The 21,190-nt window shown below is 43.3% G+C and overlaps 1 protein-coding gene across 2 annotated transcripts in view; it reads left to right on the top strand.

Moving 5' to 3' along the window:
* The window catches only part of tcerg1l (transcription elongation regulator 1 like), a 773,510-nt gene that overhangs the window by 542,463 nt on the left and 209,857 nt on the right, over nt 1-21,190 (top strand). The gene's annotated exons all lie outside the window — the stretch shown is intronic.

Genomic DNA, 21,190 nt, shown 5'->3' on the forward strand with positions numbered 1-21,190 from the left:
CTCTTTTTGCTGTTGGTCTAAAGAGTCTCCTTTGAAATTGCACTTAGACCTGGTTTTCTGGAATGCAGCCAAGACTGGCAACAGGTACTTCAATGCAACCTAATATTGCTGTTGGCGCCTCAAGCGGGTGATGAACCCTTTACATCAATATGCAAAAGGGTTTAAGGCCTGTTTCAAGCACTTACAATGCACATGCTTTTATTGTGTATTCCAACATGGTGGATACATGTAATTCCAGTCATCAGTGAGAGTGATCATGCTGTCAACTATATCAAATGTTTAGTACATCAAAATATGTCAAAGTTCTACCAGATTTCTAGGGGAATGTGCAAATTGCCAGCATTGATTACTTGATTTCCATTTGATGCATGCAAAAAAGAGAGAGACTGTGGTTTCCTGTGCCAAAACCCAACCAAAGAAAGTATAAGGTAGAAGACAGATAATGCTTATAACACAGAGAGATAAAAATGAGGGATGATTTGTTCTTTGCCACTTCACACTAACTAGTCAAGCTACCATTGAGCCTGAGAAGTTACACAATTTATAGAGATATACAGAACGGAACAGACCCTTAGTTCCAACTTGTCTGTATCGACCTAATAAATCTAGTCCCATTTGACAGCATTTGCCCCTTATCCCTTTAACTCCTTTCCATTCTTATACCCATCCAGATGCCTTTTAAATGCTGTAATTGTACCAGCCTCCACCATTCCGTCTGGCAGCTCATTCCATCTACACACAACCCTCTGTGTGAAAGAATTGCACCTTAGGTCCCTTTTCTATCTTTTCCCCCTCATCTTAAAACTATGCTCCCTGGTTTTGGATTCCCCTACTCTGGGAAAAAAAAACCTTGGCTATTCACCTTATCAATGCCCCTCATGATTTTACAAACCTCTGTAAGGTCACCCCTCAGCCTCCAATGTTCCAGGAAAAATGCCTCAGCCTCTCCCTATAGCTCAAAACCTCCAACCTCGGCAACAGTCTTGTAAATCTTTTCCGCAAATTACAAGTTATCCGATCTGACTTTTGGACCGAGTATTGATTGATTGCCTAGGCAGCACCTAAAATAAGAACAAATGTTTTTAATGCAGAGAATAATGTGTACACAGTTGAAAGTGATAAACAGCTCATTGGCTGGAAGTGAAGCAGAGTGTAACCACGTCCAAATCTTGGATATGAGTTCAGGGTCAGGTTGGATTATTCATTCAGTGTTGGAGATGCACTGCTGACAATTTATTTTCCTGCTACATCAGTACAATATCTGCCAGAAGGGAGATTTATTTTGTTGTGGTAATATGGTTGTATAATCAAGGTATTTTGTTTTAAGGCTGTGTTGGTATAGAGCACTGACAACTTCATTACTAAATATGAAATGAGGTATAATTCAGTCCATGAGTGCTTCCAACTGATCATATATGATGTACAATACTATTATCAAAGCAACATCAAACTCATAAAGTGCTGTAAAAATGACACTATTCTGTTTTATCTTTTATTGAAGATTATGAATGCTCCTCAAACACCTTCAACATGACTCATCCTCACCCCTCATCATGATCCTCCCTCACCTCTCAATGTGACCCAGCCTCACCCCTCAGCATAACTCATCCATAGAGAGGCCATTTCAAAATGCTTTGCTTGCAGTGTAAATCTCAAATGATTTCAAGTTGGGTGAATTGAAGCTTGAGTGTTTGTAAACTTATTCAAGCCTTTCATAATGAACACTGCCACCTATTCTCTCAAGGCAATTAACACTTACTGACAAGGACAGCTTGTTGAATGTCTGTTGTAAATTGAAGTTCCAGAGCTGCTGACTCACAACTGAAGAGCTGCAGTAACATCAATGAGACATTTATCAATTGGTCACTTAATGAGGGCAAAGTTTAAGATATTGCTGTTCTGCATTGTTCATACCTCCAGTGTGTTTTTTTTTTGGTTTCACTTGTTCAGACAGGAGTGCAAGAAAAATATTATACCCAGAGCATTATGCATTAATTCACGCATGCAAAGTCAAGCACTCAAGAACATTCCTGCTTGACAATACCTATTGTTGTTTGCCTGGCATCAGACCCCCGAAGCAACCATACCACTCAGAACTCAGTAATAGTAGGAAATTCCCAAAGGACAGCAGAGAACTGCATGGGTATCCTCAAAACCTCTCAGAAGTGACCAAACATTCCCCCTTGAATCATGGGAATCCTTGAGTTGCAACCAATCAAAATGGAGTATCATTATTTGAGTACATAGAACAGTACAACACAGTACAGACCCTTCGGCCCACGATGTTGTGCCGAGCATTTATCTTAATCTAAGATCAACCTAACCTACACACCCCTCAATTTTCTGCCGTCCATGTGCTTGTCCAGCAGTTGCTTAAATGTCCCGAATGTCACTGACTCTACGACCATCGCTGGCAGTGCATTCTACGCATCCACCATTCTCTGCGTAAAGAACCAATCTCTGACATCTCCCTTATCCCTTCCTCCAATCACCTTAAAATTATGACCCTTCTTGACAGCCATTTCTGCCCTGGGAAAGGTCTCTGGCTATCTACTCTATCCATGCCTCTCATTAGCTTGTACGCCACTATCATGTCACCTCTCTTCCTTCATCTCTCCTAGCTCACTCAACCTCTCTTCATAAGACATGCCCTCCCATCCAGGCAGCATCCTGGTAAATCTCCTCTGCACTCTCTCTAAAGCATCTTTATCCTTCCTATAATGAGGAGACCAGAACTGGACACAATATTCCAAGTGTGGTGGCACAGTGGTTAGCACTGCTATCTCACAGCACCAGAGATCCGGGTTCAATTCCCACCTAAGGCAACTGTCTGAGTGGAGTTTGCACATTCTCCCCGTGTCTGCGTGGGTTTCCTCCGGGTGTTCCGGATTCCTCCCACAGTCCAAAAATGTGCAGGTTAGGTGAATTGGCCATGCTAAATTGCCCCATAGTGTTAGGTGAAGGGGTAAATGTAGGGGAATGGGTCTGGGTGGGTTGCCCTTCAGAGGGTCGGTGTGGACTTGTTGGGCTGAAGGGCCTGTTTCCACACTGTAAGCAATCTAATCTAACCAGGGTTTTATAGAGCTGTGGCAAAACCTCGCAGCTCTTAAACTCAATCCTCCTGTTGATGAAAGCCAAAACACCACAAGCCTACTTAACAACCCTGTCTACGTATGTGGTAACTTTGAGGGATCTATGTACGTGGATCCCAAGATCCCACTGTTCCTTGACACTGCCAAGAATTCTGTCTTTACCCCTGTATTCAGCATTCACATTTGCCCTTCCAAAATGAATCACTTTGCACTTATCCAGGTTAAACTCCATCTGCCACTTCTCAGCCCAGTTCTGCATCCTGTCACTGTCTTGTTGCAACCTGCAACAGCCTCGACAGTTTCTACAACATCACCGACCTTTGTGTCATTGGCAAATGTACTAACCTAACCTTCCACTTCTTCATGCAAGTCATTTATAAAAATACAAAGAGCAAAGGCCCAAGAACAGATCCATGTGGGACCACACTGGTCACCAATCTCCAGGCAGAATACTTTTCATTCACTCCCGCTCGCTGACTTCTATCAGCCAGCTAATTCTGTATCCAGACAGCCAAATTCCCATGTATCCCATACCTCCTAACTTTCTGAATGAGCCTACTGTGGGGAACCTCATCAAATGCCTGACAGAAATCCAAATACACCACATTCACTGCTCGATTTTCATCAACTTATCTTGTCACATCCTCAAAGTAAGGCTTGTGAGGCATAACCTGCCTCTCACAAAGTCATGCTGACTATCTTTAATCAAACAATGTTTTTCCAAATAGTCATAAATCCTATCTCTCAGAATCCTTTCCAATACCTTGCTTACCACAGACATCAGACTGACTGGTCTGTAATTCCCAGGGATTTCCCTATTCCCTTTCTTGAACAGAGGAACAACATTTGCCTCCCTCCAATCAGCCAGTACTACTCTCGTGGAGAGCGAGGATGCAAAGTTCATTACCAGAGATGCAGCAATCTCATTCCTCGCTTCCCGTAATAACCTTGGACATATCTGGTCCGGCCATGAGGACTTATGAATCTTGATGCTTCCTTGAATTTCCATACACCTACTTTCCTAATATCAATCAGATCAAGCCTATTAACCTGCTCCACAATGTTCTCACTATCAATATGGTCCCTCTGTCTAGTGAATACTGAAGCAAAAACTCATTTAGGGCCTCCCCTACTTCTTCAGACTCCAGGCACAAGTTCCCTCCACTATCCCTGATCGGCCCTACCCTCTCTCTGATCATTCTCTTATACCTCACGTAAGTGTAGAATGTCTTTGGGTTTTCCCTAATCCTTCCAACCAAGGCTTTATTGTGCCCCTTCATCGCTCTCCTCAGTCCATTTTTGAGTTCTTTCCTAGTTACCCTGTAAACCTCTAAAGGTGTGCCAGATCCTTGCCTCCTCAACCTTAAGTAAGCTTCCTCCTTCCTCTTGACGAGAAGCTCCTCTTCTCTTGTCATCCAAGGAAGACACTGAATGCACCATGAGACTTCTTTGGGAGTAGACAGAGGCACAATCAAAACATTAGAGAGAGTGGCAGCTATCTCATTTGCCTGACCTCTCAACTAGCATCTACCATAACATGTTGCAGAGTCTGCATTTTATTATCAGCCACTGCAGAATCTGTCAAATTGAAATGGAAACTTCAGAATGCTGGTGCTTGTCCAGTTGGACAGAGGGTTTTTAAAAATAGCTTTGGCACCAGGGTTGGTGGTCTTTCAGTAGATGTCCATTCAGAGCCAAGTTGTTCCTGGAATGCCATGTGGTAAAATGGGGCTAGAATGAGACAAGAGGGATGTCATAGGAGTGGGGTAGGTAGATGATGAGATGAGTGAGAAATTCTGCTATGCCTTGTGGCTAAAAATGTTCCACAAAAGCCCAATATAACCCATACTTAGCCAGAGAAAAAGATTCAACTCAGAGTGTGTTCATAATAACAGCTCATGCTAATAATTGAAAGATATATTAAGGCAAGTTTTGTTTGTAATAATACAGATATAATGTGCCTCAAAGATGGGACTATTACATGTCTTGAAAAACAAATGCTTAAATAAAAACACCAGAGAGGAGAGCAGTGGACCATAATAAACTCTGAAAAGAGCTTAGTCAATGTTTTGTAAATGAGCTAAAATGTAAACTTATATGATATTTATGCATATAGTATATATACATCTCAAGATATTTGTTTTTTTTCTTGCATCACAGAAAAGATTTAGGAATTATTCATGCTATGTTGACTTTAAATGATGCTATAATTATTCATCAGATATCTGCACGCTAGAACAGCCAGTTTGTGGAATACCTTAACTCATTGTTTACTTCAAATAGAGACAACCAAGAGCCAGTTAACTCATTCCAAATTCATTTCTATATAGATCTTAGTGACACATTTGAGTGCAGAGACTACCTTAGACTCAGATGAGTTAGACCTTATATCAATGTTGGAATTCATCTTGGTTTTCTTCATTAATTGAAGGAAGTTTTAAAATCCCTAGGTTTTGATATTGCATGTTGGATATTGGGCAGTCTAGAAATGATTCTGCAAATGTTTCAAATATGCCCGTTGCTGAACAGAAGAGCATCTCAAAGCCAGGCCCAAAACATGTATCCGGAGAAAGTGAGGACTGCAGATGCTGGAGATCAGAGTTGAAAGGTCCACACTTTTCAAACCAAAACTTGTATCAGTCAAGTAAAGTTCAGTCATGCCGTGGCTGTGACATGCTGAATACCAAATGTTGTCTATTTATGTCATCCATTACACATGGATTGCATATTGTCTCAAGTTGTAAAATTTGTCTTGGTTTATTTTTGCTTCGAATAGCTTTGAATTGGCTGTCTTTTATCTCTGCATCAAAGGAAAAGCAGTTGATTTTGTTCCAGTTCCTGTGATGTGACAGTGTTAGAGGAAGGTTGCTTTGTAAATTGTTCCCTGTCATTCAGTGTACAATCAGGTATTGTTTACAAAGGCTTTGGTCATGTACAATGTCAGACTTTTATGTATTTTATGCCAATAATACCTAGCGATATGTATGAAAATAGCCAAGTGATGTTTCAAGTCAACTTGCTGCAGTCACTGATGGGCTTAACCAACTGGATTCTGGTCAAGGAATATTCATCTTTCTGTGGGCTCTTTGTGATATTGTGATTAATATGAGTGAAATCAGTGCAGTTGTTGCTTTGATCATGACTGACTGACTGCACTATCTTCAAAGGACTGAAGAAGATAAAACCTTTCAGTGTACGTGTGTTCTAAAGATTTCTGGCCGTGAGTCAGATTGAATAGTTCATGTAAGCAGTGGACTTATATATTCTGCATGAATTCTCTTCTGTGAAAGTCAGCAAAAGATATAGGATAGAAAGTCATCAATATTAAATGTTAACCCTGTTTTCACTTCACTGATGCTATTGAATGTGCCTGTTCCTTTTTTCTGTCTTTTCAATTTCTAGCAGCATCCACAATATTTTACTTTTGTTTTGGGGGTGTTTCAGAGACTGGGGATTCTCTCTTCAACCCCTTAACCAGACAACCAGTTGATGTCAAGCTCCAGCAAGTGGCCCATGGGAGGTCATTAAGTGGCTCAGCTGACACTTCCTCCAAGCACCTCTCACCCACCACCAACTGAGAAAGCATATTTCACCATTTGAAACTGGTCAATCTAACGACTGGTTACTCTCTCTGCTCCCATTAGTTCTACTGAGAGCAGTGGCTGTACCCTGACTCCATCCCCTTGCCAGTGAAGATCACTGCTGGAGCTGAACAAGAAGAAAAGTTAAAGAGATTTGATGACCAGGCTGGGATAGAGTGTGCCTCTGAAGGGAGTGGGGGAATGGGGAAGGGGAGGGGGGCTGAGGATAGAATGACATGACGTCAGCTAGAAAAAGAAGATAAACCTGGATTGTGGGGAAAGGTCTCTGACCCCAGGGGACTGATAAAGGAAGAGCCTCCTCCTTTCCCACCAATAGCTGGAGGTTTGGGGTATATCAGGTTTCAAACTTCTCCACCAGCCACATGAAAGGGCTGGGTGAGGCCTATAGAATCAGACCCAACTTTATGCTTGTCTGCCAATCTGCTCCGAGGGGAAGTTAAACATTTGCTCACTGTGTCTTAGAAAGTGGAAAAAAGGGTAAATTTCAATTTTCTTGGCACTTGACCATCCCATTCCCCCAAAGTCATCTTCTGATTGCCTTTTTAAATGGGTCTTTCTTGGTTCTATCCAATCATGACAATAGAAACAAGCAGTTTTCATTGCAGCGCTCATCTCAGGATGACCTGAGACTTAATTTCCAGCATCAGCAAGTTGCCAATCTCATGCAAGAAGGCAACCAAATAAAACTGAATAGAAAGGTGAAGTCACTGGAAATATATTAAACCAACTACATCCTCACTTCACTGAGCAGGCCTCCATGTATAATTAGATTCCCTACGGTGTGGAAACAGGCCCTTCAGCCCAACCAGTCCACACCAACCCTCCAAAGAGTAACCCACCCAAAGACCCATTTCCCTCTGACTAATGCACCTAGCACTACGGGCAATTTAGCATGGCCAATTCACCTGACCTGCACATCTTTGGACTGTGGGAGGAAGCTGGAGCACCCAGAGGAAACCCACACAGATACGGGGAGAATGTGCAAACTCCACACAGACAGTCGCCCGAGGCTGAAATCGAACCTGGGACCCTGGTGCTGTGAAGCAGCAGTACTAACCACTGAGCCACTGTGCCGCCTTATCTAGTGGAGGAGGGCATTTGGAAACTTTTGTATGATATCCAAGCTTCCACATAAGGAGTCTTCAGAAAGACCTTGGATTGTTGGGATCCAACTGTGAGAACCATCTCCTGCAACATCATAATATCAAAGGCAATAGGAGTAGGAGTGAATCAGATTGCCCATTCTAGCCTGCTCCTTGAATGAATGTGATTGTGGCTGATCTTTCACTTCAGCGCTACTTTCCTGCCCACTCCTCATATCCCTTAGTGCTTTGCAATGCTGATGATCTCAACTTCAAGTATTTTCAACAGTAGAGCATTCCACAGACTGCTGAGGTAAAGGATTTCAAAAATTCACAACCCTATTTGTGAAGATTTGTTTTATTATCTCAGTCTTGAATGATCCGTCCTTATCCTGAAACTATGCCCCTGTGATAACTAAGAGAACAGTTAAATGCGTGGCTACAGGGATGGTGCAGGAGGGAGGGATTCTGGTATTTGGATAACTGGGGTTCTTTCTGGGGAAGGTGGGACCTCTATAAACAGATGGTCTACACCTGAACCTGAGGGGCACCAGTATCCTTGGCGGGAGGTTTGCTTGTGCTCTTGGGGGGGGTTTAAACTAACTCTGCAGGGGCATGGGAACCTAGACTGTAGCTTTAGGGTGCAGGACCTGGAGTATAGGGAGGTTAGGAACATGGCATCAATCTCAAAGGAGGGTGCCTGTAAACAGGAAAGTGGCTTGAAGAGTGTATACTTCAATGCAAGAAGTATACGAAATAAGGTAGGTGAACTTGCAGCGTGGGTTGGTACCTGGGACGTCGATGTTGTGGCTATTACGGAGACATGGGTAGAATAGGGACAGGATTGGCTGTTGCAGGTTCCAGGGTTTAAATGTTTTAGTAGGGTCAGAGGTGGGGGTAAAAGAGGGGGAGGTGTTGCATTGCTTGTCAAAGATCCTATTACAGTGGTGGAAAGGACGATGGATGAAGACTCGCCAATTGAGGTAGTTTGGGCTGAGGTTAGGAATAGGAAAGGTGAGGTCACCCTGTTAGGAGTTTTTTACAGGCCTCCTAATAGTCCTAGAAACGTAGAAGAAAGGATTGTGAGGATGATTCAGGAAAAGAGTGAAAGTAATAGGGTGGTTGTTATGGGGGACTTAAACTTTCCTGATATTGATTGGGAAAGCTATAGCTCTAGTTCGTTAGATGGGTCGGTGTTTGTCCAATGTGTGCAGGAGGGTTTCCTGACACAATATGTAGATAGGCCAACAAGAGGTGAGGCCATACTGGATTTGATTAGATTAGATTACATAACAGTGTGGAAACAGGCCCTTCGGCCCAACAAGTCCACACCGACCCGCCAAAGCGCAACCCACCCATACCCCTACATTTACCCCTAACCTAACACTACGGGCAATTTAGCTTGGCCAATTCACCTAACCTGCACATCTTTGTGACTGTGGGAGGAAACCAGAGCACCTGGAGGAAACCCACGCAGACACGGGGAGAACGTGCAAACTCCACACAGAGAGTCGCCTGAGGCGGGAATTGAACCCGGGTCTCTGGCGCTGTGAGGCAGCAATGCTAACCACTGAGCCACCGTGCCGCCCACTTTGGTTCTTGGTAACGAACCAGACCATGTGTTAGAATTAGAGGTAGGTGAGCACTTTGGGGACAGTGACCACAATTCGGTGACTTTTACTCTAGTGATGGAGAGGGATAAGTGTGCACTGCAGGGCAAGAGTTATAGCTGGTGGCAGGGAAATTATGATGCGGTGAGGCATGACTTAGGATGCGTGGCTTGGAAAAGTAGGCTTCAAGGCAAGGGCGTAATTGATATGTGGAGCTTGTTCAAGGAGCAACTATTGAGTGTCCTTGATAAGTATGTACCTGTCAGGCAGGGAGGAAAGGGTCGTGTGAGGGAGCCGTGGTTTAATAAGGAATTGGAATCCCTTGTTAAATGGAAGAGGGCGGCCTATGTAAAGATGAGGCGTGAAGGTTCAGTAGGGGCGATTGAAAGTTATAAGGTAGCCAGGAAGGACCTGAAGAGAGAGCTAAGAGCAGCAAGGAGGGGACATGAAAGGTCCTTAGTTGGTAGGATTAGGGAAAACCCTAAGGCTTTCTATAGGTATGTCAGGAATAAAAGAATGACTCGGGTAGGAATAGGTCCAGTCAAGGATAGTAGTGGGAAGTTGCGTGTGGAGGCTGAAGAGATTGGGGAGACACTGAATGAATACTTTTCGTCAGTATTCACTCAGGAACAGGACATTGTTGCCGATGTGAATACTGAGTCACAAATAAGTAGAATGAATGACTTTGAGGTATGTAGGGAAGAGGTGTTGGAAATTCTGGAAAGGGTGAAAATAGATAAGTCCCCTGGGCCTGATGGCATTTATCCTAGGATTCTCTGGGAAGCAAGGGAGGAGATTGCAAAGCCATTGGCCTTGATTTTTCTGTCCTCGTTGTCTACAGGAGTAGTGCCAGAAGACTGGAGGCTAGCAAATGTGGTTCCCTTGTTCAAGAAGGGGAGTAGGGATAACCCTCGTAACTATAGGCCGGTGAGTCTCACTTCTGTTGTGGGCAAAGTCTTAGAGAGAATTGTAAGGGATAGAATTTATGAACATCTGGATAGGAATAATGTGATCAAGGATAGTCAATATGGTTTTGTGAAGGGCAGGTCATGCCTCACAAACCTTATTGAATTCTTTGAGAAGGTGACTAAGGAGGTGGACGAGGGGAAAGCGGTAGATGTGGTGTATATGGATTTAAGTAAGGCGTTTGATAAGGTTCCCCATGGTAGGCTACTTCAAATAATAGCTGAAAATGTGTTGCTGGAAAAGCGCAGCAAGTCAGGCAGCATCCAGGGAACAGGAGAATCGACGTTTCGGGCATAAGCCCTTCATTCCTGAAGAAGGGCTTATGCCCGAAATGTCGATTCTCCTGTTCCCTGGATGCTGCCTGACCTGCTGCGCTTTTCCAGCAACACATTTTCAGCTCTGATCTCCAGTATCTGCAGACCTCACTTTCTCCTACTTCAAAAAATACGGAGGTATGGCATTGAGGGTGAGTTGGAGGTTTGGATTGGGAATTGGCTGGCTGGAAGAATACAGAGGGTAGTAGTTGATGGTAAAGGTTCATCTTGGAGTGCCGTTACTAGCGGTGTTCCTCAAGGATCTGTTTTGGGACCATTGCTGTTTGTCATTTTTATAAATGACCTGGAGGAGGGCCTAGAAGGTTGGGTGAGCAAGTTTGCGGATGATACGAAAGTCAGAGGAGTTGTTGACAGTGAGGAAGGATGTGGCAGGTTACAGCGGGATATAGATAAGCTGCAGAACTGGGCAGAAAGTGGCAAATGGAGTTCAATGTAGCTAAGTATGAGGTGATTCACTTTGGTAACAAAAAGATGGGGTATTGGGCTAATGGTCGGATACTTGGTAGTGTGGATGAGCAGAGGGATCTTGGTGTCCATGTACACAGATCTTTGAAAGTTGCCACCCAGGTAAATGGTGCGGTGAAGAAGGCATATGGCGTACTGGCTTTTATTGGTAGAGGAATTGAGTTCCGGAGTCCTGAGGTCATGTTGCAGTTGTACAAGATTCTGGTGCGGCCGCATCTGGAGTATTGTGTGCAGTTTTGGTCGCCATACTATAGGAAGGATGTGGATGCACTGGAACGGGTGCGGAGGAGGTTTACCAGGATGTTGCCTGGTATGGTAGGAAGATCGTATGAGAAAAGGCTGAGGCACTTGGGGTTGTTTTCATTGGAGAAAAGAAGGTTTCAGGGTGACTTGATAGAGGTGTACAAGATGATTAGGGGTTTAGATAGGGTTGACCGTGAGAACCTTTTTCCACGTATGGAGTCAGCTATTACGAGGGGGCATAGCTTTAAATTAAGGGGTGGTAGGTATAGGACAGATGTTAGGGGTAGGTTCTTTACTCAGCGAGCCGTGAGTTTATGGAATGCCCTGCCAGTAGCAGTGGTGGACTCTCCCTCTTTATGGGCATTTAAGCGGGCATTGGATAGGCATATGGAGGATAGTGGGCTAGTGTAGGTTAGGTGAGCTTGGATCGGCGTAACATCGAGGGACAAAGGGCCTGTACTGTGCTGTATTCTTCTATGTTCTATGTTCTATGTTCTAGAAGAAAACAGCTCTCTGTGTTTATCCTGTTAAGCCTCTTCAGGGTAATGCATGTGTCAATCATAATCCTTGTCATTCTTCTGAACTCTGAAGAACATGAGCCTAACATCTCAACATAGGACAACCCTCTTGACTCAGAGATAAATCAAATGGATATTCTCTGTACCGCCTGTAGTATATGTATACTCTTCTTTAAATATCAAAGCCAAAAAAGCATGTTACTCCAGGTTTATATATTCAGTTTGAAATCAAGGTGTCATGCTTCATGACAAATTAATTACCTCTCTTTTTAACCATACACTGTCATGTCACTTCAGTTATTGTTCAGAAAATCCACCTGTTCAATATATAATTAACTCCTTCCACTCCTTGAATTTCCTTTGGGATATTGTCTGTGCACTGCCATGCAATGTAATATTTCTCCTACGTAGTGTCCCAGAGACAGGAACAGAGCCACAGCATGGCAAATGATGTTTAAGAAAGAACTGCCGGACTGAAGTTGGCTCTCGATCACTGAGAACTACAATGGCTTCATGCTGCAGCCTTCCTGTTCCTGTGGGGACAGCTCAGCCTGACTGCTGTGAATTCATGGAGCAGAGGATGGTGGCTGTGAGAGTGCAATGAGGCAGCATTAACACCTTTACTCAGCCTCTGTGACATTGTGGGGAAGGAGTGACACCAGCCATGTCAGCCATTGTTCCGTTCTGTTTTGAGTGACAGCTGTGAGCTGTGCAGTGAGGAATTCAATGAGACCAAAAGTTTGAATTGCTGCTGTCTGAAAATTTGATGAGGGATCCTGAGACTTGTAACAAGACCTGAGGAACTGTGCATTCAATTGAGACAGAGCTACCATGTGTTCCAACTATGTATGGTGTTTATTGAATCTGTTTGAGAAACTTGCATATCCCTACACGGGTAGTAACTTTACTGACATGACAGAGTGCATCAAACAAGGTTCAAGCTGAAAAGTTAGAAATTGCTGTCAGTATGTCCTGTGTCACACTCATCCCAGATCAGAGAGCAGATAGAAAAGGGAATGATAACTTTAATTCCTTTTCAAGAGGCTGTGATCATTCATGACCTGGAGTCTTCTTGTTCAAATCCATTTCTCCTTGATTAATCCTCACTGCAGCTAGACTCAAGTCTTCTGAGTGTTACAGTCCAAAGATCAGACATGGCCAGAAGCAGTCATTCCACTTGATCAAAGTGTTGACTCTTCATGGAAGTGACAGGAGAGCACATTCGTCGTGGATGTCCTTTAAGAGAATGCTGGTGGGGATTAGTTACGCAAATAAAAGAGACTTTGATAGGACAAGAGGAAAGTAAAAGTTAAAAGTTAACAATCATATGTTAATGATAAAAAAGAAAGGATGCTGTAAAAGAATTTGGGGGGATTTAGAGTAAAGAGAATTATACTTTACTCTTATTAAAGCTACTGAGCAGCTGCAAACGGACTTATGTCATAGAGACATCAGAGCAGTAATATCTGGATTAATCCCAGTGCCAGGAATAGGAAGTTAAAGCATGGCTGATGAGCTGATGCAGGGGAGAAGAATTCACATTTTTGAATCCTTGGAATGTCTTCTGGGGCACAAGTGACCTCAGATTACACCTGAATTGGAAGGGGACTAATTTACTGGCAGGGAGATTTGCTTGAGCTGCTTGGGTGGATTTAAACTAGTGGGATGGCGGGGTTGTGGGTGGGATTCAGGGAGATAGTGAGGAAGTTGATCAGACTGAGACTTGTACAGTTGGAAAAATGAGTAAGTCAGGGCAGGTAGAATAATGTTCCAAGCTATAGATGCTATAGAAAAGATCAAAAGTAGGGGAAGAGAGGTGGGGAAGTGGTGGCATTTTTGATTAGCGATAACATTATGGTTGTATTTAGGAATAATATTTCTGGGAATACATCCAGGGAAGTTATTTGGGTGGACTTGAGAAATAAGAAAGGTATGGTCAACTTATTGGGATTGTATGTAGTCACCCCAATCTCCACCCAATACTTAGATCAACAATGTCCACCCCCACAACTTACACAAAATAGATGCATTAAATTCCACAGGAAATTGAGAAACAAATTTATAAGGAGATCTCAGTTATCCATAAGAATAATAGGGTTTAACTTTCTAAACATTGACTGGGACTGCCATAGTGTTAAAGGCTTGAATGGAGAGAAATTTGTCAAGCGTGTACAAGATGATTTCCTGATTAATATGTGGATGTTCCTACTGAAGAAGGTACAAAACTTCTCCTGGGAAATATGGCAGGGCAGGTGACCGAGGTGTCAGTGGAGGAGCACTTTGGGGCAAGTGATGATAATTATTAGTTTTATAATAGTGATGGAAAAGGATACACCAGATTTAAAAGTTAAAGTTTTAAATTGGAGAAAGGCCAATTTTTATGGTACCAGGCAAAAACTTTCAAAAGTTCATGGGCAAATGTTCATCGGTAGAGGGATGGCTGGAAAATGGAAAGTCTTCCAAGATGAGTCAACGAGAGTCCAGAGACAGTGTATTCTTGTTAGAGTGAAAGCAAGGCTGGTAGGTTTAGGGAATGCTGGATGACTAGAGAAATTGAAATTTTGGTCAAGGATATAAGGAAGCATATGTCAGGTATAGACAGCAGAAATCGAGTGAATCCTTAGAATATAAAGGCAGTAGGAGTATACTTTAGATGGAAACCAGGAGGGAAAAATGGGGACATAAGATAGCTTTGGCAAATAGGGTTAAGGAGAATCCAAAGGGATTTTATCAATACATTAAAGACAAAAAGGTAACGAGGGAGATAATAGGGCCCCTCCAAGATCAGCAAGGTAGCCTATGTATGGCTGCACAAGAGATGGGGAGATATTAAATGAGTATTCTGTGTCAATGTTTACTGTGGAGAGGGATGTGGAAGATATGGAATGTGGGGAAATAGATGGTGACAACTTGAAAAGTGTCCACATTACAGAAGAAGAGGTGCTGCATGTCTTAAAATGCGTAAGAGTGGATAAATTTCTGGGACTTGATTGGTGTACCCTAGAATTCTATGGGAAGTTAGGGAAGTGATCACTGGGCTCCTTGCTGAGATATTTATAACATCGATAGCCACAGGTGAGGTGATGGAAAACTGAGGTTGGCTAAAGTGATGCCATTTTTGAAGAAGGGTAGTAAGGAAAAGCCAAGGTAACAATAGACCACTGAGCCTGACATTGATGGTGGGCAAGTTGTCGGACGGAATCCTGAGGGATAGGATTTACATGTATTTGGAAAGGCAAGGACCGATTAGGGATAGTCAATATGGCTTTGTGCACGGGAAATCGTGTCTCACTAACGTGATTGAGTTTTTTGAAGAAGTAACAAAGAGGACTGATGTGGGCAGGGCAGTGGACATGATCTGCATGGACTTCAGTAAGGCATTTAACAAGGTTTCTCATGGTAGGCTGGTTAGCAAAGTTAGATAACACGGAATAGAAGAAAACTAGCTATTTGAATACAGAACTGGCTTGAAAGTAGAAGACAGAGGGTGGTGGTGGAGGGTTGCTTTTCAGGGTGGAGGCCTGTGACAAGAGGTGTGCCACAAGATTCGGTGCTGGGTCCACTGCTTTTTTTGTCATTTATATAAATGATTTGGATGTGAACATAGGAGGTATAGTTAGGAAGTTTGCAGATGGCACCAAAATTAGAGGTGTGGTGGACAGCGAAAACATTTACCACAGAGTACAAAGGATTTTGAACAGATGGGCCAAAGGGCCAAGGAATGGCAGATGGAGTTTAATTTAGATAAATACGAGGTGCTGCATTTGGAAAGGCAAATCAGGCAGGACTTATACACTTAATGTTGCTGAACAAAGTGACCTTGCAGTACAGGTTCATAGTTCCTTGAAAGTGGAGTCACAGGTAAATAGGATAGTCAAGAAGGTGCTTGGTAAGGTTGCTTATATTGGTCAGAGCATTGTGTATAGGAATCGGGAGATCGTGTTACGGCTGTACAGGGCATTGCTTAGGATATTTTTGGAATATTGCGTTCAATTCTGGTCTCCTTCCTATAGGGAGTATATTGTGAAAGTTGAAAGGGTTCAGACAGGATTTCCAATGATGTCAGAGTTGGAGGGTTTAACTATAATGCGAAGCTAAATGGACTGGGATTATTTTCCCTGGTATGTCAGATGCTGAGGATGACCTTCTAGAGGTTTTTAAAATCATGAGGGGCACGGATAGGGTAAATAGACAAGATCTTTTCCCTGAGGTCAGGGAGTCCAGAACTAGAGGGCATAGGTTTTGGATGAGAGGAGAAGGATATAAAAAGCACCTAAGGGCAACTTTTTCAGGCAGAGGGTGGTGCATGTATAAAATGAGCTGCCAAAGGAAGTGGTGGAGGCTGGTACAATTGCAACATTTAAAAGGTATCTGGATGGGTATATGAATTGGAAACATTTAGAGATACATGGGCCAAATGCTGGCAACTGTGACTAAATTTATTTAGGATATCTGGTCAGCATGAATGAGTTGGACCAAAGGGCCTGTTTCTGTACTGTACTTCTCTATGACTCTGACATGGAATTGGAGCCTGGTTCTACAGAGGTGCAGAAAACATGTCCTCTCTTACCATCTTCTATGCATTGTTGTGATCAATACGGCTTGCTGGTGTCACTTAGAAGAGAATAGGTCTCATATTACTACAAACACCTCTCGCAAAATCTAGGAAGCTCCTCAAAATACCATTCAGTTTGTTCCTATAACAGACTTAATTGTGTGCCTGCAGTCACCAAGCAAGCTTGTGCACCCATTACTTGTCAGTGGCCAGAACACATCTGGTTTTCATTTCAAGGAGTTATTTTACTAGATTACCTACAGTGTGGAAACAGGCCCTTTGGCCCAACAAGTCCACACTGACTCTCCGAAGAGTAACCCACCCATTCCCATTTCCTCTGACCTAACACTACGGACAATTTAGCATGGCCAACTCGCCTGACCTACACATCTTTGTGACTGTGGGAGGAAACCAGAGCAAACCCACGCAGACACAGGGAGAATGTGCAAACTCCACACAGACAGTCACCCAAGGAATCGAACCTGGGACCTGGTGGTGTGAGGCAGCAGTGCTAACCACTGAGCTACCGTGCCACCCCTGTTATGTAACACTTTCCAGTCAGGCCTTGCTTTCAATCCCATCCCCTGTGCCAGTTAAATATTGCCGCTATAGACTTGACATACTGAAATAGAAAAAAAAACCTGCTGAACCAACATTCAGCTCTCTGCTTCGGTAATGAATCAGGCACCTAGGTTTTATGCTTTATAATGTATCTATAGTTATAAATGGGAAGCCCGTTATGATGTTTAGTTTGCAATTGCACGTTGCAGCTTGAAAGTATTTGTTCTTCCAATTAAGTGGAAAAAAACGTGCTATTAGATTGTGAGAGAGCCTAACTTGAACCAACAGTAAACAGGCAAAAAGGAAACACTTTGTGACATGAATATTGAACAGTTTGTCTGATAATGGATATAGTTGGGAACTCATACTTGCGACATTTTCCTCTAGGTGCATCATCTGTTTGTGCAGGTATTTTATACAATGTTGGTAAGGGATGAGATTCAGTCCCTTGCGCGGGGGGACCTAGAGTCAGGGGATGTAGAGTCAGTATGGATAGAGCTGAGAAATTCTAAAGGTAGAAAGACCCTCTTGGGAGTTATCTACAGGCCCCCAAACAGTAGTATGGATGTAGAGTGTAAGTTGAATAAGGAGCTGAAATTGGCCTGTAGCAAAGATGTTACTAAAGTTGTTATGGGGGATTTTAACATGCAGGTAGACTGGGAGAATCAGGATGGTATTGGACCTCAAGAAAGAGACTTTGTGGAGTGCCTCCAAGATGGATTCTTTGAACAGCTGGTGCTGGAATCTATCAGGGAGAAGGCAATTCTGGATCTGGTATTGTGCAATGAACCAGAATTGATCAGGGACCTCAAAGTGAAGGAGCCATTGGGAAGTAGTGACCATAATACAATAAGCTTCAATCTGCAATTTCAGAGGGAGAGGATACAATCAATATTTCAATTGAATAAAGAGAACTATGGAGCTACGAGGGAGGAGCTGGCCAAAGTTCAATGGTGCAATACCTTAGCAGGGATGACCGTGGAGGAACAATGGCAGATATTTCTGGGTATAATGCAGAAGATGCAGGTTCATTCCATTCAAAAAAGGAAGAAGGATCCTAGGAGGAGGCAAGGGTGGCCGTGGCTGATGAGGGAAGTTAAGAAACATATAAAATTAAAAGAGAAAAAGTATAACATAGCAAAGATGAGTGGGAAAATGGAGGACTGGGAAGCTTTTAAAGAACAACAGAGGATTACTAAGAAGGAAATACGCAGAGAAAAAATGAAGTACGAAGGTAAACTGGCCAAAAATATAAAGGAGGATAGTAAAAGCTTTTTTAGGTATATGAAAGAGAAAAAAATGGTTAAGACTAAAATTGGGCCCTTGAAGACAGAAACAGGGAAATATATTACGGGGAACAAAGAAATGGCAGAAGAGTTTAGATTTTTTAGATTACATTACAGTGTAGAAACAGGCCCTTCGGCCCAACAAGTCCACACCGACCCGCCGAAGCGAAACCCACCCATACCCCTACATTTACCCCTTACCTAACACTACGGGCAATTTAGCATGGCCAATTCACCTAACCCTGCACATCTTTTGGACTGTGGGAGGAAACCGGAGCACCCGGAGGAAACCCACGCAGACACGGGGAGAACGTGCAAACTCCACACAGTCAGTCGCCTGAGGCGGGAATTGAACCCGGGTCTCAGGCGCTGTGAGGCAGCAGTGCTAACCACTGTGCCACCGTGCCGCCCACAATTGGTACTTCAGTTGAATTGGTACTTCAGAGCTCCCTGAGGTAACAGTGGCTGAAGGACCTGAATTGAAGGGAATTTATATTTGCCAGGAATTGGTGTTGGAGAGACTGTTAGGTCTGAAGGCTGATAAGTCCCCAGGGCCTGATGGTCTACGTCCCAGGGTACTGAAGGAGGTGGCTGTAGAAATCATGGATGCGTTGATGATTATTTTCCAGAGTTCGATAGATTCAGGATCAGTTCCTGCGGATTGGGGGGTGGCTAATGTTGTACCACTTTTTAAGAATGGAGCGAGAAAGAAAGCAGGAAATTATAGACCAGTTAGTCTGACCTCAGTGGTGGGAAAGATGCTGGAGTCAATTATAAAGGATGAAATTACGAAACATCTGGATAGCAGTAACAGGATGGGACAGAGTCAGCATGGATTTATGAAGGGGAAATCATGCTTGACTAATCTTCTGGAATTTTTTGAGGATGTAACTCTGAAGATGGACAAGGGAGGTCCAGTGGATGCAGTGTACCTGGACTTTCAGAAAGCCTTTGATAAAGTCCCACATAGGAGGTTAGTGAGCAAAATTAGAGCGCATGGTATTGAGGGCAAAATACCAACTTGGATTGAAAATTGGTTGGCTGACAGGAAACAAGGAGTAGTGATAAATGGCTCCCTTTCGGAATAGCAGGCGGTGACCAGTGGGGTACCGCAGGGATCAATGCTGGGACCGCTGCATTTTGCAATATGAATTAATGATATAGAAGATAGTATTAATAGTAACATTAGCAAATTTGCTGATGATACAAACTGGGTGGCAGGGTGAAATGTGAGGAGGATGTTAGGAGATTACAGGGTGACCTGGACAGGTTAGGTGAGTGGACAAATGCATGGCAGATGCAGTTTAATGTGGATAAATGTATGGTTGGCAAGAGCAGGAAGGCAGATTACTACCTAAATGGAGTCTAGTTATGTAAAGGGGCAGTACAAAGAGATCTGGGTGTTCTTGTACACCAGTCAATGAAACAAGCATGCAGGTACAGCAGGCAGTGAAGAAATTTGATTAAGTTGTTATAAAAAGTAATCTGGAGTATTTCTGGAAAAGTAACATGAATTATCAGAAACACAAAGGTCGGTTCGCATTTGTGAACAAGGGAAAGTTAACAATGGGCTGGACCTTACAGAGTACTTCCCCCATGCAAACCCCCACCCACCCAACTAAAATGAGCCCCGGTCCACCCATCAAAAAGCCAGCTGTCCCTCAGACATCTTATTGTGGAAGAAGCGTTCACTTCCCAAGATCAAGCTCTCTGGTCCCATGAGAAGGAAGCACCACTGTAGAAAGCTGCCAGTTAGTCAGATTGGCTGCTAACTCTTTATTCCCAGCAGTGCTTACCAGATTTATGGTATGCCTACAGCTGAGATTACATGCACCCTTCGCATGTGATGTGGATGGACTTGATTGTAAGTGTAGGGTATTAGCAATACCAGCCTACTAGGAAGCATAACCTCTGATATTCCTGTTTATATCTGTCAGCCAGAGCTCCTTGATTGGACCAGGTTAACAGCCCCTATCAAGGAACTCATATGAGGCCTGACCTCATTCCAATCGCTACACTGTCCTCCTCCATTACCTCCTATCCTTGAGGCAGGATAAGAGAGTGGGGGGCTCGAGGTCAGTGGAAGGATTTAATATAGATTCTACGTATCTCCCTTTCTTGCTCAATAAATGTCCTCTCAGTGAAAGCTGCCAGGCTCAGGCACAGGTCTTCTCATAGCAGCCGGGCAGCTGGCCTATGGACTACCTAACGTCTTTCCCACTCACTGTAAAATCAAAGACAGGTCATTCAGAAAGCTGTGCACTGAATTTACTGATCCTCCCCCGCCCCACTATCAAATGTGTAATCAGGGGATGGTAAAAACCAGCTGGCTATTTCAGGAGTATCCCTTCATCAGAACTAACTTGAATGTTTCCAGTGCTTTTTGATTAGATTATTTATTGTTTTGAAAACTGTACCAATGAGCCAATAATCTATTGTTTCAATCTTGATTCTTTGGATTTGCTGATTGACTTTATGATGGTTTTAACTGGAGCACAAAAATATAAGAATCTGATAACCACTGAATTTAATATCCCCTATCACATGGGTTGTCAGATCTGTATAGCATCAATAAGCCTGCCTCCTGAAAATAGGCCCGTGGTTGCAGCTTTCCTTAGAGACCCTTGGGAGAAATCAGAAACAGTGTAGGAATGGAATACTGTGTTTTCAGTGCTGACTGTAACAGGAGTGGTGCCACTTAAGGACGTTAACATGGGAGAAGCAGTGGAGGAGGACTGTATAGTGATTGGGATAAGTTCAGGCATCATATGAGTTCCCTGATAGGGGCTGTTAACCAGGTCCAATCAAGGAATGCTGGCTGACAGATATAAACAGGAATATCAGAGGTTATGCTTACTCTAGGAGCCAGCTGTGA

This window comes from Chiloscyllium plagiosum, unplaced genomic scaffold (assembly GCF_037043375.1).
Source record: "Chiloscyllium plagiosum isolate Xiang-an unplaced genomic scaffold, Cpla_swu_hap1 HiC_scaffold_22, whole genome shotgun sequence".
NCBI lineage: Eukaryota > Metazoa > Chordata > Chondrichthyes > Orectolobiformes > Hemiscylliidae > Chiloscyllium > Chiloscyllium plagiosum.